At 36.6% G+C, this 26,640-nt stretch overlaps 1 protein-coding gene and 1 pseudogene across 5 annotated transcripts in view; one reads left to right on the top strand and one right to left on the bottom strand.

Moving 5' to 3' along the window:
- The window catches only part of COMMD1 (copper metabolism domain containing 1), a 259,154-nt gene that overhangs the window by 118,976 nt on the left and 113,538 nt on the right, over positions 1 to 26,640 (bottom strand). The gene's annotated exons all lie outside the window — the stretch shown is intronic.
- Positions 23,613 to 23,856, top strand: LOC122915836 (annotated as a pseudogene).

Here is a 26,640-nt window from a genome sequence, read left to right as displayed (position 1 = left end):
CAACTAAATGTAGCAACTTGGGAGCAGAGCAATTTAAACAATCAAATATTTGAATCCTTACTATGCAAGGCACTTCTTTTTAAGAAGTAACTTTAAGAGGCACCTGGGTGGCTCAGTCAGTTAAGCAATTGCCTTCGATCCAAGCCATGATCCCAGAATCCTGGGATCAAGCCCTGCATTGAGCTCTCCGCTCAGCAGCGAGCCTGCTTCTCTCTCTCCCTCTGTGATCTCTCTCACTTTCACTCTCTATCAAATAAATAAAATCCTTAAAGAAAGGGGGAAAAAAAAGAGATTTTTCTGTTCTTCCCTCTCCTAATTCAGCATTTTCACTCGCCCCAAAATATGCAACACTTGCCTTTGTTTACTAATCAAAAGAAAAGTGAGAAGTGTAACTAAAGCATATCCTCTCAGCAGAAATCATTTAAGAACTATGGTTTCCTCATCACCTCTGGTGAATTAGTCCTTATACCTGAAATTCTTGTTTCTAAAGAAATAGGGAAGTAAAAATCAGGTCCTGCTATATTAATATCTTTTTTTATTAAGTCAGTAAAACAAAAAAAGAACAAAAACTAAATACAGAGAAGTCACAAATGACCCAAGAATCTAAAAAAAAAAAAGATTTAAGGTAATATACTATTATTTCTGCCCTGTTTTAAAGAGGCTAAACCAATATAAAAAGAGCAAAAAGGGGAAGTCTATATGAACCTATTAGGTTCCACTAAAGTAAACAATTTTCAATTTCAAAGAACGTACTTTGGGCTTTGGAAAGCAGATATAGCACTTTTACTAATATGAGTCAATGGTTTCTAGAGGAATCAAATTTGAAGTAATTCTTCCTAAAACCAATTTCACAAAATCTGCATATTATAAGCAGTTTTAAATTATCTGCCAATCAATCAAAAGCATATTCTGAGTATTTTCTATCTGTTCTGTGTAAGATATGTATCAGACAATTCCTGTGCTCAAAAATTTTAAATTTAGGGCGTCTAGGTGGCTCAGTCAGTTAAGCATCTGCCTTCAGCTCAAGTCATGATCACAGGGTCCTGGGATCAAGCCTTACATGGGGCTCCCTGCTCTCTGCCTGCTTCTGCCATTCCCCCTACTTGTATGCGCTCTCTCTGTGTGTGTCTCTCTCTCTGTATGGGTTAAATAAATGAATAAAATCTTTAAAAAATTCTTTTAATTAAAAAATTCCAAATTTAACAGGAGAAATAAGAAACCCTATGGTGGAAGAACTTACAAATTATAAAGGGACATGGAACTAAGTGTTAGATGGTGTCACTACAAACCAAAGCGCCTATACAGGCACTGGAGACTGAAGAGAAAATGAAACATGTAGTAAAAAAGATCATTCCACAGCAGCAATAATTGACTGTTGTCAGTGTGATAGCAGATGTTCTTAAAAGCAAATTTAAAGGAAGCTAAAGCAATGCAATTTCTGTCTATGTCAAATGATCACTAAGGAAGGATGGAGTCCCACCATCTAGGCCCTTTCTTCATAATTCACTAGAGATTAAACTCTGTTTCTCAGAACACAAAACCATTTTTATTTTAAAACCCATCAAGAATCATAAAATAAAGGTCTTCAAAAACAAAATTCAGTACAATCGTAGTATCATTAAAATAAGTAACCAAATAAAATTTAGTTTAACATAAAGTGGATGAACTTATTGTAAAAATGAAAAACCAGATATGAATTAATAAATTTTTAATTACCAACAACTTGCAAGGGTGAAGCACGTTTAGGGATAAGTTGTGTTCTTTTGTTTTTACCTTACCAGTGAGTATTATGCTTCCTTTCTTTTTTTTTTTAAGATTTTATTTATTTATTTGAAAGAGAGAGAGAGAGAGAATGAGAGTGAAAGAGAGCATGAGAGGGAAGAGTTCAGAGGGAGAAGCAGACTCCAGGATCATGACCTGAGCCGAAGGCACTCGCTTAACCAACTGAGCCACCCAGGTGCACCCCCCCACTTTTTAAAGATTTTATTTATTTGACAGAGACTACAAGTAGGCAGAGAGGCAGGCAGAGAGAGAGAGAAAAGCAGACTCCCTGCTGAGCAGAGAGACCGATGCAGGGCTCAATCCCAGGACCCTGAGACCAGGACCTGAGTCAAAGGCAGAGGCTTAACCCTCTGAGCCACCCGGGTGCCCTGAGTATTAGGCTTCTTAAAATATTTCAGTCAGGCCAACAATTGGGATTAAAAAATAATCTAAGATCTTTAATAATAGAATCTGGTACTTAAGGGATTAAATATGAAACAGTATCTACTGGATGCATTTGAATTTTCCAGGTAAACTTGATTAAAAAAGAAAAAGTACTCATTAAAACAGCAGCATTCATTTAGGACTTAATCATATTTTATTTTATGAGGACTTGTTCCCTAAATCAGGGTTGGTTGTGTCTAACTACTGTAAGGATTTACAAAGGGTAGTTAAAAAAAAAGAAAAAAAAAAAAAAAAAAAGAAGAAGTCAAAAACAAAGGCAACCCAATCAAAGCTGGGGTTGGCAGGTGTGGGGCCAGACTGAGTACAGATCCTTAGAGAAAAGATAAAGGCAAACAGAGGCAGATAATGAGATGAACATGATGCTTTTTTTTTTTTTTAATTTTTATTTTTTTCCTGGAACAAGCAAGTTCTCAGTGCTATAAAAGATGAAAGGGATAGTCAGTTATGAGGTCAAGAAACCAAGATCAATTGCTAAGAAAGCTGAAAGAGTAGTGAGGCAATGATCAACATGGCCAGGAGATGAAATACCAAGAAAACATTTCATAACACCTCAAAGATAAACTTAGCCTGTATACTCCCCTTTATTAAAAATTTGGAATTCTAACTAATGATACTACACATGAATACTTTATGAATAACTGGTCCTTTGTTAAGGTATAATACTGAAAAAAAAAAAGAATCATCTGCATATATAAATTGTAAACATACACTGAAATCCTGGAGTCTTGTAAAATATGCTGGCTTTTTCTAAAGGTCAAAATAAATGGCAAAACAATATATTTTGGATATTAGTAAATAATATGCTCAAATAAATACCAAATGTTAAAATTAAGGCTTCTAATGCATCAGGGAATATTTTCAGTATATGTTCTGTTAAAAGACTATGTATATGCAAAGATATAAAATGATAAAAAAAAGATAAAAAATGGTGCTCAGAAAAGAGAAGAAACACCACCACCACAGATGAAGAATTCTTCCCAAGACAATGAACCTAAATCTGATCAAGCCTCTTAGATTAGTGGTTCTCCATGGGGGCAATTTTTGCCCCTGGGGGACATTAAGCAATGTCAATAGACATTTTTGGTTGTTCCAACCAGGGAGTTTCTAGTGGTTAGAGACAAGCAATGCTGTTAAACATCATCCTACAATGACCACAGACAGTTACCCATAACAAAAAATGACCCATCCATCCATCCAACCATCCATCCATCCATCAACAATCAATAGCAAGAATGGAGACTGTGAAACCCTTCCCTAGGTCTAACAGGAAATAAAGAGGTCAGAGAAACATGCAGATTTAAGAACTTTATGGGAATGCAATCAGCAACATCTGGAACTTGGGAGACTTCAAAGGACAAAAGACCCAATTTCTTCAACAAATAAGTTACAAGGGAAAAAAACAGGACAGAGGGATCTATGTTTATGGAGTAAAAGAGACTTAAAACTCAAATCAACTGGGGGCCTAGGTGGCTCAGTTGGTTAAGCAACTGCCTCTTGGTTTCAGCTTAGGCTGTGATCTCAGGGTCATAAGATCAAGCCCCATGCTGGGCTCCATGCTTAGTGCGGAGTCTGCCTGGGACTCTCTCCCTCTCCCTGTCTGTCCCTCTCCCGCTCACTCTCACTCTCTCTTTCAAATAAATAAATAAATAAATAATCTTTTTTTAAAAAGCAGGGGGAGGGGCACCTGGGCCACTCAGTTAAGTTAGGTGGCTGCCTTCAGCTCAGGTCATGATCCCAGGGTCCTGGGATCCAGACCTGCATCGTGCTCCCTGCTCAGTGGGGAGCTTGCTTCTCCCTCTCTGTCTTCTTACAGCTCTGCCTATTTGTGTGCTCTTCCTCTCTCTCTCTGTCAAATAAATAAATGAAATCATTAGGAGGAAAAAAAAGCAAGGGGAGTGGCAGGCAGAGGGAGAAGCAGGCACTCTGCTGAGCAAGGAGCACTAGATCCCAGGACCCTGGGATCATGACCTAAGCCAAAGAAGGCAGGCACTTAACTGACTGAGCCTCCCAGGCATCCCTCAAATAAATAACTAAATAAATCTTTTTAAAAAATCATTATCAACCAAAGGTAATGTATAGACTAGAACAAAACAACTTTAAAAAAAAGTTATACAATTGGGAAAATCTTAACAATGGCCAGATACCTAGTAAGATACTATTGCTAATTTTTTTTTAGATGTCATAATGGTGTTGTGGTTATGTGTGTGTGTGTCTAAAATTTTCACAGAATAAATGATTTCTGGAATTTGCTTCAAAATAATCCACCTGAAGATTTTGATGAAAACCAAAAAACTTTATCAGTCAATTGAAAAAAAAAATCTATCAAAATAATGGTGCTAAAGAAACTACTGGATTCTTGAATTATAAAAGATATATACTTTATAGTTTAGGTAAAGCACTAAAAACTACTTTTTTAAAAAGTAATGTTTTGTTAAATTATTACCATACCTTAAAGTGTGTCAAAACTGGAGATCAAGCCTCTACAAAAGTTGAGAGAAAGAGATCATCTCTCTTCTCTCAGGAAATGACTTCCAGGGCACCTGGGTGGCTCCGTTAAATGGCTGCCTTTGGCTCAGGTCATGATCTCAGGGTCCTGGAATTGAGCCCTGCGCTGGGCTCCCTGCTCAGTGGGAAGCCTGCTTCTCCATCTCCCTCTGCCTCTCCCGCTGTTCATGTTCTTTCTCTCTCAAATAAATAAAATATTTTTTTAAAAAAGAAAATGACTTCCCTTTCCTGCCCTTCCCACTGGAAAAACAAGACCTTACTGCACACCTGTGCAGAAACTTAAAGACAGAGTGATGATGCTGGAAACCTTCCTCTGCAAAGATTCTTCTAGAAAGCCATAATCAATGAAGTCATCTGAGCTGCATAATTGTCCCTAGTAACTCTCAATTCATACTCTGTTCTTTCTGAGTACTCTGGAATGGCCATTAGGCCTCCAAGGTAAACTATTCTAAACTGAAGAGGATTTTCCACTCTGCTGTTTCCTTTAATGCCCAAAAGAGACTAACATGGACTATCAAAATTAGAAAATTAACTTAGTTGCTATTACTACCCATTTTTAGACTACGGCACAGAACTTGAAAATATTGATGTTCTTTTCTGTTCCAAATTATGCTACAGATTTAAATGTTTCCAAAATAGGCAAAGCAAGTTCTACATGGTTCTAAAGGAGGTACTTCCATGTTGCCTTTAACTTTTATTTGATATATGTGAGTGAAGACAACCTCATACAGGGTATGTTACTTTAAAAAAAAAAAATCATTCTTATTTTCAGATTTTATTTAATTACATAAGAAAGAGAAAGCACAAGTTGGGGGAGGGGCAGAGGGAGAATCTCAGGCAGACTCCACACTGAGCACTAAGCTTGATGGGGCTCAATCTCACAACCATGAGATCATGATTTTTACAGAATGAGAACTACAGATCAGAAGTTTTACAGAATTTGAGCTGAAATCAAGAGTTGGATGCTTAACCAACTGAGCTATCCAGGCACCCCTTAATATTTTCAAGTAAGCTCTACGCCCAACATGGGGCTTGATCTCACAAGATCAAGAGTTGCATGCTCTACTTACTAAGCCAGCCAGGTGCTCCCCTGGAATAATCATTCTTAGTGGAATAAGTACCTGTGTTCTTCTAAAGATTAGTAATAACACAGTCAACTCATTAAATCAAATTACTGTAGAGATGTGCCATAATGGTTTTGTGACTTGGCTATTAAGTATCAGAGGTGGAAGTGATTGATTGTGTGTGTATGTGTGTGGGGGGGTGAGGGGGAGAGACAGAGAGGGAGGGAGGGAGAGAGAGAGAGAGAGAGAGAGAAAATTTTAAGCAGGCTCCATTCCCAGTGTGGAGCCAGACACAGGGCTCAAGCTCACAATCCTGGATCATGACCTAAGCCGAAATCAAGAGTCAGATACTTAACCAACTGAGCCACCCAGGTGGCTGATTAGAGGTAGAATTTAAATCCAGGAATGTCAGGATCTGTGACATTCTCCTGTGTCTTTCACAGTATCATCTCCCTAGAGAACACAGTGCCCTTGGTCTCAAACGGTGAGAGGTTTACCTCCAAAAGAAGACAGTCCTGGATGACTAAAAGTGAGAAAGATAACTGATCACAAAGAAACAGGAGGCTAAATGGATTGTTGAGTTACCACATACAGTCTGATTGGACTCAAACAGGCCCGTGTCTGAATTCTGGTTCTCTCTTCTACTAGCTTATGATGCTGGGCAAGTTACTTCACTTCTTCATGTCTGAGTTTCCCCATGTGCAAAGGAAAGATAAGAACAAAACATCCATACTGGGCTTTTGCTAATCTGCCAAATAGCAAATAATATTCTAAAGCTTATTGGCTTAGTGCCCTCCTCTACTTTCTTCCCTGGGGTTGAATTAAAAAAAAAAACAAAAAAGCGCATCAAGATTACACAGGAAAGGGGCATCTGGATGGCTTAGTGGGTTAAAGCCTCTGCCTTCGGCTTAGTTCATGATCTCAGGGTCGTGCACCGCCTGGGGCTCTCTGCTCAGTGGGGAGCCTGCTTCCCCTTCTCTCTCTGCCTGCCTCTCTGCCTACTTGTGATGTCTCTCTGTCAAATAAATAAATAAAATCTTTTTTTTTTTTTAAGATTATTTATTTATTTATTTGTCAGAGACAGAGGGAGAGAGAGCAAGTGAGCACAGGCAGACAGAGAGGCAGGCAGAGGCAGAGGGAGAAGCAGGCTCCCTGCCGAGCAAGGAGCCTGATGTGGGACTCGATCCCAGGACCCTGGGATCATGACCTGAGCCGAAGGCAGCTGCTTAACCAACTGAGCCACCCAGGCGTCCCTAAATAAATAAAATCTTTAGAAAAAAAATTACACAGGAAACAGGAAAATTCTAGGTTGCTCAGAGAGAGAAAGAACAGAATTAAGAGACTTTATAACAGCATTAATGACTGCTTCCTGTTAAATGCCCATGTGTGCCAATTATTTTGGATTTTTTAACCTTGACTGAATGAACAAACAAGTGGGACCATATCAAAGTTAAAAGCTTCTAACAATAAACAAAATGAAAAGGCAATCTACAGAATGAGAGAAAATATTTACAAACCATCTCTCTAATAGAAGGTTAGTATTCAAAATATATAAGGAATTCATACAAATCAATAGCCCCCCCAAAAAAGGACTCAAACAATCCATTTAAAAAATACGCAGAAAATCTAAATAGATATTTTTCCACAGATGGCCAAAGGTGCATCAAAAGATGCTCAAAATCACCAATCATCAGGGAAGTGCAAATTAAGCCATAATGAGGTATCTATCACCTCACACCTGTTAGAATGGCTATTATTAAAAAAACAAAAACAAAAACAAAGAGACAGATGTTGGAGAGGCTGTAGAGAAAAGGGAACCCTTGTGCACTGTTGGTAGGAAGATAAATTGATAGAGCCACTACTGGAAAACAGTAGAGGTTCCTCAAAAAAACAAGATGGGATTGGGAGGGAGACAAACCATAAGTGACTCTTAATCTCACAAAACAAACTGAGGGTTGCTGGGGTGGGGGATGGGAGAAGGGGGTGGGGTTATGGACATTGGGGACGGTATGCGCTTTGGTGAGTGCTGTGAAGTGTGTAAACCTGGCGATTCACAGACCTGTACCCCTGGGGATAAAAATATATTATATGTTTATAAAAAATAAAAAATTAAAATAAAATTTAAAAAAATAGGAGTACCACATGATCTAACAATCTCATAGAAGTGGGTATATACCTGAAGGAAATGAAACCACTATCTTGAATAGATACCTACTCCCCCATGTTCATTTCCACATTATGCACAATAGCCGAGACATGGAAACAACCTAAGTGCCACTAATGGATGAACAGAGGAGGAAAATATGGTACATACAAATACATACACACAGTGGAAAACTATTCAGTCACAAAAAAGAAAGGAAATCCTGCCTTTTGCAACATGGATGGGCTTTGAGGGCATTATGCTAAGCAAAATAAGTCAGAAAGAAAAAAAAATTCTGTATGTTCTCACTTACATGAGGAATCTTAAAAAGCCAAACTCATAAAAATAGGGAGTAGTAGAATGTTGTTTGGGAGATAGGGGAAATAGAGAGATGTCTGTCAAAGGGTACAAACTTCCAGCTACAAGATAAGTAGATTCTAGGGATCTAAAGTACAGCATGGTGAATAAAGTATATACAACATAATGTACTATAGACTCAAAAGTTGCTAAGAGAGAGTATATCTTGAGTATTATCACCAAATACACCCAAAAAGGTAATTATGGGGAGTAGAGGTATTCACTAACCTTATTGTGATAATCATTTTACAATACATATGGGTATCAATCATCATGATGACACCTTAAATTAAGTCAATATCTCAATAAAACTGGGAGAAAAGAACTTCATTGACAGGAAGAGAAATACCACGTCAGAGTGGTATTATAGAAGTTTGGGTAGAAAAGAATATTATAGTAAATAGTCTAAATTTTCAAAATACTGTGCTGATATAGAACTGACAGGCCCTGAAGAAGATACTCTGACATATACAGAAAATAAAACTTCAAAGTTCTTCCCAAAAGATTCCATACAAAATTCCTACTCAAACTGTTTTTAACCATCTTGTAACCATCAACAGCAAAGGATCTATGTATAATTTACTTATGTATACAGTACAATCACATACTCTATAAGGAAATTCACTAGGTTTGTAATTTAAAATTTGTAGGCATTCCCTTTATTTGAAAAAGATTGTAGGTCTGGCTTTTCTTTGTGCAGATTGCAAGTAAAATAAACTACTGTCTACAGCAGATTTAAATCCAAAAACAGTGCAAAGATTTCTTCCACAAGCTCATCACCTAAATACTGCTAATTGTAATACAAAACATATAGGGAGAACATTTTATGACCAAGAAGTATTAAAATATTTATTAGTATTTTATACATAAATATATATATCACAAGTATTAATAAATTTGAAAACTCAATGAAAGAGTAATCTTAACTTCTTAGAATGTTGTCCAACATCCAAGAAAAAAAATCTGAAATGTTCTATCAAAGTCTAATCCCAAATCTCACTGAACTTCTCAATTAACCTTTCTGCTTATTATTAACCTAATGCAGTAAAGCATTTTCTTGGACACAAGCCAAAAACAAATTATTTGAGCTCTCTAGCCTTTTCTGCAACATTTTAATAAAACAAAATGAAAATAACCACTTTCTTAAAGTGATTAAAAATAAGAGAAATAAGGGGCACCTGGGTGGTTCAGTCAGTTAAGCATCTGCATTCAGCTCAGGTCATGTTCCCAGGGTCACAGGATTGAGCTCCACATTGGACTCCCTGCTGCGGGGGTGGGGGGGAGTCTGCTTTTTCCTCTCCCTTTGCCCCTTTCCCCAATTATGTTCTCTCTCTTTGTGTTCCCTCTCTCTCTCTCAAATAAATAAATAAATTCTTTAAAAAATAAAAAAAATTAAAAATAAGAGAAATAAACATTATTATTTAAGCTTAGAATGACTTTTAAGGAATAGGAAAACAAAGCTTTTTCACCACAAAAATACCAAAATAATAGGATGAAGAATAAAAAACACAGGTATCTCCTCACCCAAAAATAATCTTCTAGAACATTTTTTGTGTATTCTTCTGGTAATTTTTCCCTGTTCAAGTACAAATGTATTTATAAAATTTGTACTATGATGGTTGCATAACACTGTTAATGTTCTAAAATGTCACTAATGGTTAAATTTTGTTATGCACATTTTACCAGAACAAAAATTTTAACTTTGATTAATACTATGTATATAGTTATCTATCTTGCTTTTTTCCCCATATCAAACATTATTTTGCACATATTTTCTAATAAAAAATTCTAAATAATTGTTCATTAAATAATTCATAAAAACATTAATTTTTTTAATGCTTAGAGTATTTACTTGTGGTATAACCATTTAAATGGTTATTCCTTTATTTTTCCTCACTGGCCCATTCACTCCTCTATTAATGGACATTCAGCTGTTTCTAATTTTCTACCACATAATTTTCATAAATATTTACATTAATATTTGTTGAATCTCAGTATGTTTTCTTAGGCTAAAATTCTATGAGTACCACTTCACCCCCACAACACACGCAAAACTCGTGTTTTTTAAGTAATAAAGTTTACACATTAAAGTCACCACATTTTTTCCCCCTCCCTTGTCTCATTTTCCTCTCTATTCTTCAGGTACCTACTATTCTGAATTTTGTTTAACATTCCTATGAATATTTTTAAGTGATCTGGATATTTTTCAAAACTTCACATAAATGGTGCTCATGAAGTGCATCTACTTCCCTTGACTACACAGAAATCAAACCGTCAGCATTTACAATGGAGATCAAAAGACGCATGGCTTTAAGCCCCACTCATCACTTTGCTCTGATTCCATTTCAGGTTCACAGAGAAGTTTATCTTTTTTTAATGTGACTATGTCATTTCAGTTTCTACTTTTTATTTTATTTGTCTTCTATCGGAGCAGGGGGGTGCAAAGTATATATTTACAAGAATTATGTTAAGTATCCTCTACTCAGGTGTTAAAAGCAAATAAAAACTGGGGACTTGAATTAAAGCATTCCAAAGATAAGGGCTAAATATACTGCTAGAAATACTTTACCCTCATCATTTGTTCACCAAGGACACTGTGTCCCATATCATGTGAAGGGAAAGGAAGCACTGGTAAATAATAGTAGAAAACTGATCCCAGAATATCTGACTTATACTTTCTAGGACCATCCTCCTTCACAATCAAAATTCAAAAGGCGAAAAAAAAAAAAAAGGCATAAACAAATTTCAAGAACTACCTTGAACAACTTTCTTAGGGACCCACAGAAGAATTAAAAACTACATTATAGAAAAAAATTAATAAACACCTACACCCTGAAATAGACACTGCCTGTACTCCATGTATAAAAAAAACTTACACATTCACAGGTTGGGGTTCCTTTACCTAAAATATATGTCAAAAAGAAAAATTCACTCAAACCCTACTTCATTCCATATACTAAATTAACTCAAATGATCAAGGACCTAACTATAAGAGTTAAACAGAAGTATGTATTTGTGGGGCTCCTGCCTTCAGCTCAGGTCATGATCCCAGAGTCCTGGGATAGACCCCCGCATTGGGCTCCCTGTTGGTCAGGAAGCCTGCTTCTCCCTCTTCCACTCTCCCTGCTTGTGTTCCTCTCTCACTTTCTCTGTCAAATAAATAAAATCTCTTAAAAAAAAAAAAAAAGAAATATATCTTTGTGACACAGATTTGGCAATGGATTCTTAGGTGTGACATCAAAACATGAATAACAGAAGAAAAACTAGGTAAACTGTAAAGAACCAAAGTTGTGTCTGTGTTTTTATCTTTCACTTTAATAGAAAGGCTAATGTTATAAACTTTATGATATAAAAGGTATTAATCTCCGTGACTCAAAGAGTTAATATGAATGTTCATAGCAGCAATGTCCACAACAGCCAAACTGTGGGAAGAGCAGAGATGCCTTTCAACAAACGAATGGATAAAGGAGATGTGGTCCATACATACAATGGACTGTTACTCAGCCATCAGAAAAGATGAATACCCAGCTTGTACATCAGCATGGATGGGACTGGAGGAGATTATGCTAAGTGAAATAAGTCAAGCAGAAAAAGTCAATTATCACATGGTTTCGCTTATTTGTGGAACATAAGGAATATCATGGAGATGAACCATGAGAGACTATAGACTCTTGAGAAACTGAGGGTTTTGGTTGGGGGAGAGGGGAGATGCGTTAGCCCAGTGATGAGTATTAAGGGGGACAAGTATTGTGCTTGCTTCGGCAGCACATATACTAAAAAAAAGGAGGGTACGTATTGCATGGAGCACCGGCTGTTATGAACAAACAATGAATCATGGAACACTACTACATCAAGAAATGATGATGTACTGTATGGTGACTAACATAGCATAATAATAATAACAACAACAACAATAGTTTAAGAGGAAACAGAAAATTTTTCCTCCAAATACAGCATGTAAAATAACGAAGGCCATGCCATTATCAATACTTCTCCAATCCTATACTCTTCATTTCTCTAATCTATCACTGACCCCCTCCAACTTTACCTCCCTCACAGTCTTTATTCATGTGTCAATTAAAGGTCCACATTTCTCAAAGTTCTGCTCTTGGCCTACCTTCTGTTCCTCAGTACTCTCTTGAATTCAATGACCACTAAAAAAATGCTCATAATTTCCAGACCTCTCCTTTTGCCAAGCCTATACCACTGAAACCCAGGCACAGATTTCTGAATTCCTAATAAAAATCGGCAAGAACAGTTCAGCAAAAAAGTAGCCAGAATTTGCTGGTTTTGGAAGATTCTCAGTCTCTCTAGATGCAAAAAATATTAAAATAAGAAATGGCTTCCAAGCAAAATTCAAATCCAAGGAATTGCCAAAAAAACACAGTCTAAAAGATAAGGTTGAGAATGTAGCTATAAATTCTTTGTCATACTTCAGAAAGCTCTGAGGTAGTGCTTCTGAGTACTATTCAGTTAAACAAAAGGCCTTTAAAGATTTTTAAAGTACAATTCACAAATTCTTTTAATCAAACACTAGAGCTTCCAACAAGCTAAAAGTCCCTTAGTAGAGTCCTAAGATAGAAAATGGATTATCTTACAGAGATTTGTTAAGTGTGACTTCTAACTAATGGAGTGAGCTCAAATAAGAATTTATAGAAGATCCATAAAGTTTTTAAGAGAATTATACGAGCAGAAACACTGCTTATTTGGACTAAAAGAAACACAAACAGTACAAAATGAAGAGTCCTTTAGACTTCCAAACATCTTCAGGGAGGAAATGGGTAGAAGAAACTACACAACTGTAAATAAACAGGCTACCTTTCACAGAAAAGGAAGGACAACCCAAAGTGTAGAACCAAAAGCCCAGAAGACAAAGCTAAGAGCCATGGAAAAATTCCCAGACTTCGAATTCTAATCAAAGAACTACCAACTTGTGTCTAGTGGAATTTCAGAAGTGGTATGAAGTAATGGCACCTTTATGACATTTTCCCTTTCTATGAACAAGACAGCCTATTGGGGTTATCTTTGTCTGGCCTGACCACTGTATTCTGAATGTGTAAGGAACAGACAATTTGCCTCTTTGGTTTCACAGATCCTCACATAGAGAGGTAATGTCCTCAAGGAGCTGAAATTAAGGCAGTACACCTACTGAGGCCTATACCTATGCCTTATCCAAACCTAGACTTGACTTAGATAATGATATTTTGGACGATAAGCTAATATTTAAAAGGAGAGACTTGCAGGATATTGGGAAGGGGACAAGTATATATATATATATATATATATTTTTAAAGATTTTATTTATTTATTTGACAGAGAGAAATCACAAGTAGATGGAGAGGCAGGCAGAGAGAGAGAGAGAGGGAAGCAGGCTCCCTGCCGAGCAAAGAGCCCGATGCGGGACTCGATCCCAGGACCCTGAGATCATGACCCGAGCCGAAGGCAGTGGCTTAACCCACTGAGCCACCCAGGCGCCCAGACAAGTATATTTTACATGTGAGAGGAACATCAATAATTTCGGCCAGGAATATACTGTATTGATTTAAAATATGTTCACAAATTCGTTGACACTGCCTTCAAAAGGTGGAGCGTAGGCCCCTTCCCCTTGAGTGTGGGCTGGACTTAGTGACTCAGTGCCAACAATAATAAAAAAAAGTTACTTCCAAAGGACAGAGTAGGAAAAGGGAGAAATGGTTAACTTTACAATGGAAAAACTCGGTAAACACTATCTTAAGATGTGATGACAGTTAACATCAACAGTCAGGTCACGTGGATTGCTCGTATCCTCTAATATGGTGTGACGAGAAAGGCCCTTCACCTCTGTTGCAATCTTTCCCAGAACCTGTAAGTTCAGTCTAACCATAAGAAAAAAACAGACAAGCCCAGATTGGGGGACATTCTACAGGGTATCTAGCCCCTATGCTTCAAGACTATATCGTCCTGAAAAATAAGGAAAGATGAGAGACTAACACAGACCAGAGGAAATTAGGGAGATATAACAACCAAATGCATTTAGGTAGTTTAGTCAGCAACTTAGTGGTACCCTGAATTGGATCCTGGAACAGAAAGAGAACATTAATGGAAAAACTGGTGAAATACAAATAAAAAAAAAAGTTTAATTAGTAACAATGGGCCAGTATTAGTTTGTTATTTTTACAAATGTACCATGGTAATACAAAATGTTAACAGGGAAAACTGGATGAAGACAAGAGAATAAGGGAACTCACTGTACTATCTCTACAACTTCAGTATAAATCTAAAATTATAAAAAAAAATAAAGTTAATCTATAACCTTCCCACCCCCTTCACCCAAAATCATACCTATTGCAGAGGCTGGTAAGAGGGCTAAATGAATCAATACACAGAACAGTGCTTAGAGCATGATGAGAGTATATTAACTAATAGCAATTACTATTCTTACATTAAGCCTTAGTAGACATTTGCTAAAAGGATGAATATTAAAACATAACAACAAACCAACAAAAGCTAAATTGATTAATTCCATACTTGTTATACTGTTCCATTCCTCTTTATTTCCCAGCAAAAATAAACTATGACATATACTTTTTTTTTTTTTTTTTAAAGCAGAAGTGATGGTGTACAAGTCAGTGACTAAGTCATACAAGGCACTGTGGCTTCCTGCTTGCTTTTTCGTTCTTGGATCACTCATCAGGGAGGAAACCAGTTGTTATGTCATTCTATAGCCAACAACCAAAAGTGATCTGAAGCCTCTTTCAACAGCCACATGAGTGAACATGGAGGCATATCCTCCAGCCCCAATCCTTGGGGTAGCTATAGCTCTGTCCAATATCCAGTGCAACTCAACAGGAACCCTGAGCTAGAATCACTTAACTAAGTTCCTCCCAAATTCCTATCCCAACTCCTATGTGAGATAATATATGACCCTAATTTTAGGGGTAATTTGTTAAATAGCAGTAGATAACTAATATGTAGATCCTCTCCCTTAATTCACTCAAAAATTTATCAAAGGTATAAACTAACAAGACACTATAGCAGACATACATTGACTTTGCTTGTTCAGAATGCCTAATTCCTTTGGCAAACACTCCTCACCTATTCCATATACTAAAAGCTGTCAACCTACACCTTACCTTGCCTTTGGTCAAAGAGCTGGACAAAGCTGGACAAATACTACAAGCTTAAAATACCCTAATTCCTATAAGAATGGCTTCTCCATGGGTAGCCATGTGACCTAAGCAGGAAAAATAAGGATCAGTCTTTAAACAATACACATATATTGGGAAGAAAGAAACAAATCTTCCCCTGGTATTCCTGAGCTGAAAAGATGAATCTGGGACTGATAACCATTATCTTACCTCTATGGGGAGTAAGCTTGTTTACAGAATGAGATGAACAAAGCCAAGAGATACCTAAAGCCAGGAACCATGTTTGGGCTTCCTAAGTACATAACCCACTAACCTCCTTTTTTGCTTAATTAAATTAGACAATAATATACGAGCTTTGTTTTGTCTTTTAAATCTAAGTTGTATCAAATACTAAAGACAAGTTCAAAATATCCTGAGAATTCAGATTATCAGAGCCAGTTGACATAACTGGAGAGAAATTCAAAACAGAGGTATTCAGTATTACAGACTGTGAGGAAGAGAGATTTTACAAAGTGAAAATGGGGAGTGGATAAAGAACATTCCAAGCAGCAACAGAAAAGGATATGCATGTACAGAAAACACAGTCCTGCTTAGTCAGACTATATAATACAAACAAGTGATTGAGCACAGAAGCTTAAAGAAAATGGACAACTTGGACAACTAGGCTGTTCTCTTTAAACTAAGAGAGTGTATGAGGGGGCGATATCACAGGATGACAGATCAAATTCATTTTATGATCAATACTGTTTGGATGTGACCACTCACTTAGCTATGTACTCACTAGCTTTATCATCATAATTCAGTTCATGCTTCTCTACTGTACCATAATACTATTAAATGACTTATTAAAATTTAGATACACTTCCTTTGTTTTTGACTTCCTCTAATCTACTTACATTAATAACCCTGGCAATAAACAGGCAGTGGAACTTATTCAGCAGTTATTCTGAGCTGGTTCCTAGTGACTACCACTCATCATTTATTGCTACCTGCATTTTGGGTGATACTACTAAGTTCTCTTTAATTAATCACACATAGAGCTATCAGGAAAGTTCAGAAAAATGAGAAACCTGAAACTTAGCTTCCAAGTTCAGAAGTCCCACTTTCTCCTTCCCCATTTAAGAAATTGTTTTATAAAAATCCACACAAAAGTGCTAAGAATGGCCTTATACCATTTATAAAAATTAACTCAAAATGGATCAAAGACCTAAATATAAAAGCTAAAACTAGAAAACTCTTAGACAAAAATACAGGGGAAAAAGTTCAATGACATTGGATTTGACAATGAATGATTTCTTAGATAAGACACCAAAAGCACAGGAAACAAAAGAAAAAAAAAGATAAATAGGACTACATTAAAATTAAAAATTTTGTACATCTATAAAGTGAAAAGGAAACCAACTGAATGTGAGAGAATATTTGCAAATCATATATCTGTAAGGGATTCATACCCGGAATACATACAGAACTCCTACAACTCAATAACACCAAAAGCAACAACAAAAAACAGGTTAAAAATGGGCATACGTCTTGAATGGCTATTTCTCAAAAAATCTACAAATGACCCATAAGCATATGCAAAGATGCTCAACATCACTAATCATTAGGGTATCAAAACCACAATACCACTTCACACCCATTTGGATGGCTATTTATTTACTTATTTATAGTTTTGAGAGAGACAGAGAGAGAGCACGCGAGCAGGTGTGGGTGGGGGAAGGGGCAGAGGGAGAGAGAGAATCTTATGTAGCCTCCATGCCCAACACAGAGCCTGGCCTCAAGACCCTGAGATCATGACATGAGTAGTAAGCAAGAGTTGGATGCTTAACTAACTGAGCCACCCATGCATAGACGGCTATTGATTAAAAGAAAGAAGGAAAGTGGGGTGCCTGGATGGCTCAGTTGTTAAGCATCTGCCTTCAGCACAGGTCATGATCCCAGGTTCCTGGGATCAAGCCCCACATCAGACACCCTGCTCAGCGGGAAGCCTGCTTCTCCCTCTCCCACCCACACCCCCATCTGTGTTCCCCCTCTTGCTCTCTCTCTCTCTGTGTGTGTCAAATAAATAAATAAACTTTATTTTTTTTTTAAAAAAGAAAGAAGTAAAGTGGAAGAAGGAAAGAAGAAGGACGGGAGGGAGGAAGGAAGGAAGGAAAGAAGGAAAGAAGGGAGTGTTGACAAGGATGTGCAAAATTTGGAATACTCATGCATTACTAAAAGAATGTAAAATGGTGCAGCCACTGTAGAAAACAGTTGGTAGTTCTTCAAAAATGTAAACACAGAATTACCATATGATCCAAAAATTACGCTCCTAGGTATACACCCAAAAGAATTACAAGCAGGAATTCAAACCAATTTTGTACATCCATGTCCACAGTAACATTATGCACAATAGCCAAAAGGTGGAAACAACTCAAATGTCTATCAATATATTAATGGATAAATGAAATCTGACAATACATACAATGGAATATAATTGAGCCTTAAAAAGGAATGAAATTCTGACACTTTCTATGACATGGATGAATCTTAAGATACTATTCTAAGCAAAATAAGCCAGACACAAAAGGGCAAATATTGCATGATTCCACTTATACAAGGTACCTAGAATAGGGAAATTCATAGATACAGAAAGTAAATAGAAGTTACTAAGGGCCAGAGAGAGGTAGGAATGGGGAATTATTATTTAATGGATACAGTATTCTGTTTGGGATTAGTAGTGATGGTCACACAACACTGTGAATGTGCTTAGTATCACTGAACTCTACACTTAAAAATGGTTAAATGATAAAGTCTATGTTACATATATTTTACAAATAAAAAGACAAGAACTAAGAATGAGTTTGGACCAGAGGCCTTCTACATTCATCTTGGCAGTAGAGCAGTGGCATACATGGAATGAAGCCCACAGCCAACCAGCCAATACACAAATACTAGCCAAACACAAGCAGTTTCAACATTGCTGAGAAGGATATACTGTCACTCTGAGTTCAGTACAAAGAACTTAAATCTAAAAATTATTTCCAAGTCCTAGTAAGGCTTGGTTTCCTGGCTTCCTTTCAAGCACCCCATCTGTCCACAAGAATAGAACCAGAGAGTCTGAACAGCAACAAGCTGAAAGAAGTCCAACACCAGAGGCTGTCTGTTGGCAGGCTACTAGTCAAAAGCTGAGGATTTCAGCGCTGCCAAAGCCCCATTCTCACAGGGTCAATGAGCTTACAAAGACAAACACTCAAATCTCTCTCTCCCTCTCTAAATCATTTTATTAAAGTATAATATACATACAGAAAAGGGTACATCATAAGAAACAATGATTTCTTTTAAAGCCTATTAGGAAAAATTGAAGCTCAGTAATCTCGAATGCATCTCTTTATAAATCTGGAGTTTAAAAATAAAATTACTTCAGAACAAATAGCATTTTCTTAACTGACGAATATTAAATCATTACTTTTAATTTATTTTTTTCTAAATCGAAGGGCTAATCATAGCTATCGAAAAGCTCAACTTGTGTATTGGATGGTCAACTTAGCAATAAGATTATTAAAGACTGAGTTCATCTACTTATACTAACATATTCATGCAAAAAATCCAGAGTTACCTCAAATTCCTCATTTTCTTTTTTCCACATGCCTTCTATCTTACCTCAAAGCAACCCATCTACAGTCAAAACATTTCTTCTGCCTGCTCACATCCTTCCACCTTGACTGTTAAAATTATTTCTATCTGCTCTGCTAATATCATCTCACCTGAACCACTACAATAGCTCCAAGTGTTCTCCTGACTTTAATTTTTGGGGGGGGGGGATGGAGGAACAATACTGATTTTTATTAGTTATCCCTGGGCTTGACAAATTTTGAAACATGCTACAATGAACTTTAAAAAGGAAGAGAACTGTCGAAATTGTGGAACAGAGGTGGAAATGTGGAATGGAGATTATCAGAGGTCTACATAACCCATTTGGAAGTGGAGTATTAATTTTGGCTTTGTTCATTCTGGATACTTAGCCATGCTAACATAATGAAAGATGGAGTGTTTTGGTTTTTGCTTTGTTTTCACCCTGAGGTCCCTACATATTATCACACAGAGATTTGGAAACAAAAAAGAAAATTGCTTTTTTTTTTAACTTTTTTTTTTAATTTTTATTTATTTATTTGACAGAGAGAGATCACAAGTTAGCTGAGAGGCAGGCAGAGAGAGAGGAAGGCAGAGAGAGAGGAAGGGAAGCAGACTCCCTGCTGAGCAGAGAGCCTGATGTGGGGCTCGATCCCAGAACCCTGGGATCACGACCTGAGCCGAAGGCAGAGGCTTAACCCACTGAGCCACTCAGGTGCCCCCAAGAGAATTGCTTTTAATGTGCAAAAAAACAATCACAACATCAGTGATTTGGGGGGGGGGGCTTGGTATCACAGCTTCGCTCTGGACTATACTATAATTCATCCTTCATACATGAGTCAAAGTGATCCAACAAAAACATAAATCCCATTGCATCATTCCTTTGTTTGGAACCTTCTAATTGTTTCTATTACACTTAAAATAAAAATCCAAATTTCTTACCAAAACCAATTTCTTGCCTTTGGTTTCCTCTGCATTTTCCACCTCTAAATCAGCTTGCCTCCTTAGAAAGTCTTTCCTCAATCAAGCTAAAGCAGTAGCCCTTTACTGTGAGGTGGGATCTGGCAGTCATAATTTTTTAAAGATCCCTGGGTGAGTCAGATACTCAGTGATGCTAAGACCAGTATACTAAGAGTCTTGCTTTTGCTTGCAATAATTTTTCTGCCAATTTACTTCTTGTTATTTCGTACTGCCTGTGGGTTGAGAAACTGGAAACAGCATGTAGGACGTGATAAAAAAAAGAAATGACAATCATCAGGAACCTGTACTAAACCCTACCAAAGGTTGCACCTACCTGTTAAATGCAAGGGGTATGTTCATGAACTCTAAAGAATCTGTACTGCCTGTACCAACTTTTCTTAGTTCATGATTCTCAGCTCTGAATTGGAGAGCTGAAGTTGTCAGAGAAATCAAATGCAAATGTTACCTGCTCACAACTGCCTTCCCTAACTCCGAGCTTTGGTAGGGTTCTTCAGTTTCTGATACATTAATCACTGCTGTTTTTTTCTTCTGTCAGCTCTGTAAGATAAAGGATTTGTCTGTGTTGTTCACTGACATTTCCCCAACACCTCTACAGAGTCTGACACATTGTAGGTGCTTAGTAAATACTGAATTCAGTGATTCTTTTATTCATTCAACTAATATTTACTGAACATCATGTGCCAGACAGCATCCTAGACCTTGAGGCTATGTCAGTGAACAAAACATTAAAAATCCTTTCCCCTTATATGCTGATGTGGAGCACAGGCAAGATTAGTAAATAAAACAAAATATATAGTAGGGTAGTTACAGTAAGTGGCAGGAAGGAAAAACACACACAAAAAACTAATCTATGATAACAAAAGGTATGTTACTGGTTGCCTAGGAATTGGGGTAGAGGCAGGGACCGATTATGAAGAGGCACAAGGAAATTTCTGAGGGCTGATGGACACATTCTGCCTCTTGACTAAGTGGTAATTTCACAAGTGTATACACCAGCCAAAATTAATCAAATCAGACACTTCAAATGGATCTAGATTATATATGGATATTATATCTCAATGAAGTTTTTAAAAATAAAGCAGGTAGTGGAGGACTGAACTTTTAGAAAGATGGTCAGTGAAAGCATATGGAGAAGGTGAATTAGAAAGAAAAAAAAGATGTCAGAAAAGTAGAAAAGCTATTAATGTAGAAATCTGAGGGAAGATCAATCCAGACAGAAGGAAGAGCAAATACACAAACCCTAAAAAGGAGCATGTTTGACATGTTCCACAAATTGGTGAGAAGGCCATTGGGTCTAGTCAGAGAAGAGTGAGTAAGGGAAAGAGCTAGCTATTAATCTGATTGAGATAGGAAGCCACTAGTGACGTACAAGCCATAAATACATGATGTGACTTACAATTTAAGAGAGATACTCTGTTGATATACTACTGTGTGTTGAGACTAAGTTAAAGAGCAGGTGCAAATAGACCAGCTGGGAGGATGTTGTTATGATCTAAGAGAGAAGTGTTGGTGATCTGAACAGAATAGTGGGGTGGGGTGTTAGTGAGAAATAATACAATTTAAACCATATTTTAAAATTAAAGCTAGCAGGATTTGATGATGGACTGGATGTGGGTGTGAGAAAAAGAAAGGATATAAATTGGAAGAATGGAAGTGTCACTAACTGAGATGAAAAAATGAAGAAGGAATAGATTTAGAAGGCATATGGGCAACTTAGTATGGGGAACTACGTACCTTTTCATATTTAAGTAGAATTCTCAAGTATGTCATAAATATATATCTGGAAGTTAGGGGAAAAATCTAGTTTGGAGATATAATTCAAGAGCTGTCAGCATATAGATGGTATTTAAACCCATGAAAATGGGTGAGATAACCTAGGAAGTGTGTTGTACCTAAGAAGAAAAGAGGACCAAGGACTTGAGGCCAGGGACACTCCAACTTTTACATGTTAGGAAAATGGAAGGATCCAGCAAAAGATATCTGAAAAGGGGAAAGGAAAGAGCAGACTAGATAGCTAAGAGGAAAATCAGGCAAATATGGTATCCTAAAAGGACAAGTGTTTCAAAGGAAAGAGAACTCAAGTATGACAAATACTGCTCATTGGTCAATCTCAACCTCAGTGCAATCTCAAAAAGGTATTACTTAAAACCAAAATAAATGCAAAACATTATATAAATTTTTAAACAGCGACTTGGCTAAGAAAACCAAGTACTACATTAATAATGGAGCAAATATTTAACACATCAAAAATATAAAATACCACTTATTACACAATAAGAATATATAAAACATACTCAAAATGTATACTTTTCAACTGGTAAATTATTAGCTACTGAATAATTCTGATTTTAATCTTCCGTAACTAGACCACTTTAAACTTACATTTCCCCCCATTAACTATAACCTATTCTCTGTTATGTAACTATCCATTTTAATTTAAAATGTTAAAAGCTTTTTTTGCATCTCTTTTCCTGTTTTGGTAAACATTTCCTTCTGTACAAGATATTTTTTGTAAACAGCTAATTCAGAGGTAGTCAGAATTTAAATATTAAGTTTGGATCTCCATGTTTGTTTTTCAGCAAATGTGAACTCAGTAAAAATCACAAAGGCTATCAAGGGAGATAAAATTTCTTATTCTTTTTCTTTTCTTTGTGGTTACAGACTCTAGACATTGTCTTCTATAAATGAAACCATGGAATTTAAATTCAGGACCACAACTTTAGAACACAAACTATTATGAAACATACCTTAGAGATACAAAAAAGGGTTGGTCCATTCAGAACTAAAGTTTAAATAAACTCCATGTTCTAAACCTGATATAAAATATAAAATGAAAAATGTATTTGAAAAAATGCATTCTAAACTGATTTAATAATCCCCAAACTGTTAAATTTCATCAATCCCTAGTGATGAAGAGTGGTTTGTTTATACCAACACTAAATTCTACAGAAGTTATTCTTATTACATTGCTAAGAGTGAAAACAAGCTTAAATACAAGAATTATCAGAAATAGGCCAACCATTACAGCTTATATAACCAAATGAGATATCTAAGCTCCCTTTGGTAGATTTTTGGAGTAAGGCAATATGATCTTAAAATGGTGACTGAGCACTGATAAAAACAATAGCATTTTATTTATTCTTTGTATTCTATCCTTATATTTCACTTTTTTAAAAAAAATTTATGTATGGATGTATTGAGCATGAGCAGGGGAAGCAGCAGAGGGAGCAGGAGAGAATCTCAAGCAGACTCCACAGCAAGCGTGGAGTGCCAAGTGGGGCTTGATCCCATGACCCCAAGATCATGACGTGAACTGAAATCAAGAGTTGGACGCCCAGGTGCCCCATCCTTATATTTCTCCATATATTTATACACACACACACATAAAGTGTAGGTATGTACATATGTATATAAGTGAGAAAGGGCGTGTCAGAGAATGTGTGTATGTTTTAATCTTTGTTTCTTTTTCCATGACACAAAGCAGGGAGCTGTGGTGGCACTGCTCAAGCTGGTGAAGCTACAGTGGAGCATAACAGAGCTCAGCTGCTAAATAGTAATAATAAGCTGGTTATTAATCGCCCAAGCTTAAGGAGGATAATGGCAGACCTGGGGGAGGCAGATGAAGCGGAGCTGCAGCACCTGGGGGCAGCCAAACAGAAGGCACCTGCAGTTCACTGCACAGGTGTATCACATCTTGGAGCTATACTGGTATAAACGTGTGGAGAAGCCAGGGAATCGCCTAGACTCTCCCACTGAAAATTGTCTCTCTAGTTGTGTGGACTGCTTCATTGACACTACAATCACCAGTTAGTTTGCCCAAACTGTACAGGAAGGAGACTAGTAGGCTACCCCCTAGAAGAGTCACAGAAGAGGAAAAGGACTTATTATTAAGCAGACTGAAGGGCCAGGGAGTGGAGGTTGTCATTCCTTGTCAGGTCAACTTGAGGCTGTTATAAGCCTGTTGGTACTAAAAAGTAACAAATGTTTGTAAAGTCAAATTTATTTATTTGGAATTCAGAAATTCCATGTTATATCACAATTACTCAATAAATGTGAATTCTCCAAAAAATTAAATTGCTTATTTTCTAAAAGATTTGATTTATTTATTTGACAGAGAGAGATCACAAGTAGGCAGAGAGACAGGCAGAGAGAGAGTGGGAGGCAGGCTCTTCGCTGAGCAGAGAGCCCGATGTGGGGCTCAATCCCAGGACCTGAGATCTAGGAGGAATTATGGAAATTAAATATAAGTGAATGCTTCCCTTAAAGATTAGACCACTTACCTAGCCTTCAGATGAAATGTTGACTTTTTAATCCAGAGTCTAAACCTGTCCTGATTCTGTGAATGCGAGTGAGTAGACCATTGCATATTCCTATTATCTAACTGCGTACAAATGACAGAACTAAACATATGATGAGTTGGTCAGAAAAAAAAAAATCAGATCAATAAAGACAGACACTATTTTCTTCCCTGTATCTGCTGAAAACACAGTCCAACCTAGAGGAGTACCTGTACACTAAAACCTAGTCTAGAAAAGGCAGTAACACTAGCCATTTTTAAAACACAAAAAAGAAACAGAGCTTTGTATTTATGACCTCTATAGGGAGGGTACCTTAAAATGTATACAAAAGAACAATTTGGTGGAAGATAAGAGGAACAATTTAATACTGAATAGTTTAGCACTGAGGTTGTGGCTAGATGTTTTCTCACAAAATGTCTTAAAGGTCTTGTAAAACAAGAAGTCACAAAAGAGGGGTGCCTAGCTGGCTCATTCAAAAGAACATGCAACTTTTGGTCTCAGGGTTGTGAATTCGAGCCCCATATTGGGTGTAGAGATTACTAACAAAATACATAAACTCTTAAAAAAAAAAAGTCACAAAAGAAAAACCAACACATCTTTATAAAATACCAAAATCCAGTCTTTAAAAAATAACTATTAATGAGACTCCACTAAACATTTAAATTATCCCCCCCAAATTTACTATTTTAAAGAGAAAACATTCTATGATAATTAAGTTCCAGAAAAGAAAAACACAACATGGAGTTAATTAAGTACTTTAAACAACAAAATTTTCATAAAGACATCTGCCAGATTCCAACAGTCCTCAAGGCTTAGGGACCCTCAGTGATTTATGACCAAATATGATGGGATCTCAATCATACAAGTAAAGTACTTGCTCTTTCCTTTGTACATGAAATGTTCACCTCAAAGTTTTGTGTCCTTTCACCATTGAATTCCTGTTTTATTCTTGAAAAATCTTTTATTTCTGTTGAAGAAAAACATTCATTCTAAGATAAGTAATTAGTTCACCAGTTCATACTCATTTTCTTTAGTTCTATAGATTTCCATAAACATATACTGCTTTAGTTACTTCTCTATTACTTTGGCTTCTTCATCTTCCTGAAGTATACTATATTGTGTTAAAAGAAAAAAGTCAATGAGTGTACTTGGCCACTGATCACCAAATGTACTTTCTGGATCAAAGAAATAAGTAATACAGACAAACTAGCAGGAGATAGCAAATTAAATACAGAAGGGAAAACAAAAAACCCACCATTACCACATCTAGCTCCTGAATACAGTCCCCAAGCACTCCATTTATTATGGTAACTAGAAGTACTATGCCAACATATATTGAATTCTCACTATAAAAATTTGAGGCCATGCCCTATTTATACTTCAAATCACATTGTTTGGCTACTTTTAATACAGTGGTTCTCTGTATGAATTCATCCAACTCTGGACGAATACTAGAATCACTAACTTTAACGAATACTGATATCCAGGTCCCATTCCCACAGATTCTTATTTAATTGGTCTCAACACCATCCTGAGCATGAAAAATTTTAAAGCCCCACAAGTGATTCTTACGTGCAGCCATCATTGAGAACAAATGATTTAAAACGACATAAACTGAAGGCAGTAATTTAGTTACTTTGGGGTATATCAATACACACATATGCACATATACACAGAATTCAAAAAAGTAGGTCATTCTTTTTGGAAGCAACCTCTCAGTATCCTAGAATCATTAATCCTCTCTCAAGTTCATTCAATGTCTACATATGAAAATAACTTTGACTTTGTTGCCTACAAATGTTCTAAAAACTGGGAATTTGATATAGTAGAGTACTTCAGAAATAATATTCACTTAGAGACTGACAGAAGTACTAACCAAGGATCCAGGTCTCACAAAAACATTTCCTATAGGATTTGGGCTGTATATTTTATTGCCAGCCTAGGTTATATATTGATATATTGATTTAAGAATATATATGCATTCAAAGGACTTGTGGGTTAAAGAGCAATTTCAATATCAATGCTGTTAACTACTATATTGTATTACGAACACGTTTTTTTGGCTCCTCAACAGTTTTTGGGGAAAAAAAATCAATTTGGTAATCTCCATTTTAGTTTTCATTTTACCACATAGTACCTCTGTCTAAATGAAGTCGTATCTATCTCAGACACCTTCTCTAGAAAATGGGGATAGACTATCTCACCTGTATAATTCATCAGGTAAGTGCTTAAGGACTCTCTGACTTCTAATACTTGTTGATTACACTGTGATAGTTAAACTTTCTAGAAACATCAATGTCCATTTATTTACATATTAATAAATATGC

The sequence above is a fragment of the Neovison vison genome, chromosome 8, assembly GCF_020171115.1.
Source record: "Neovison vison isolate M4711 chromosome 8, ASM_NN_V1, whole genome shotgun sequence".
Taxonomy (NCBI): domain Eukaryota; kingdom Metazoa; phylum Chordata; class Mammalia; order Carnivora; family Mustelidae; genus Neogale; species Neogale vison.
This window is presented reverse-complemented; position numbering and strand designations above follow the sequence as displayed.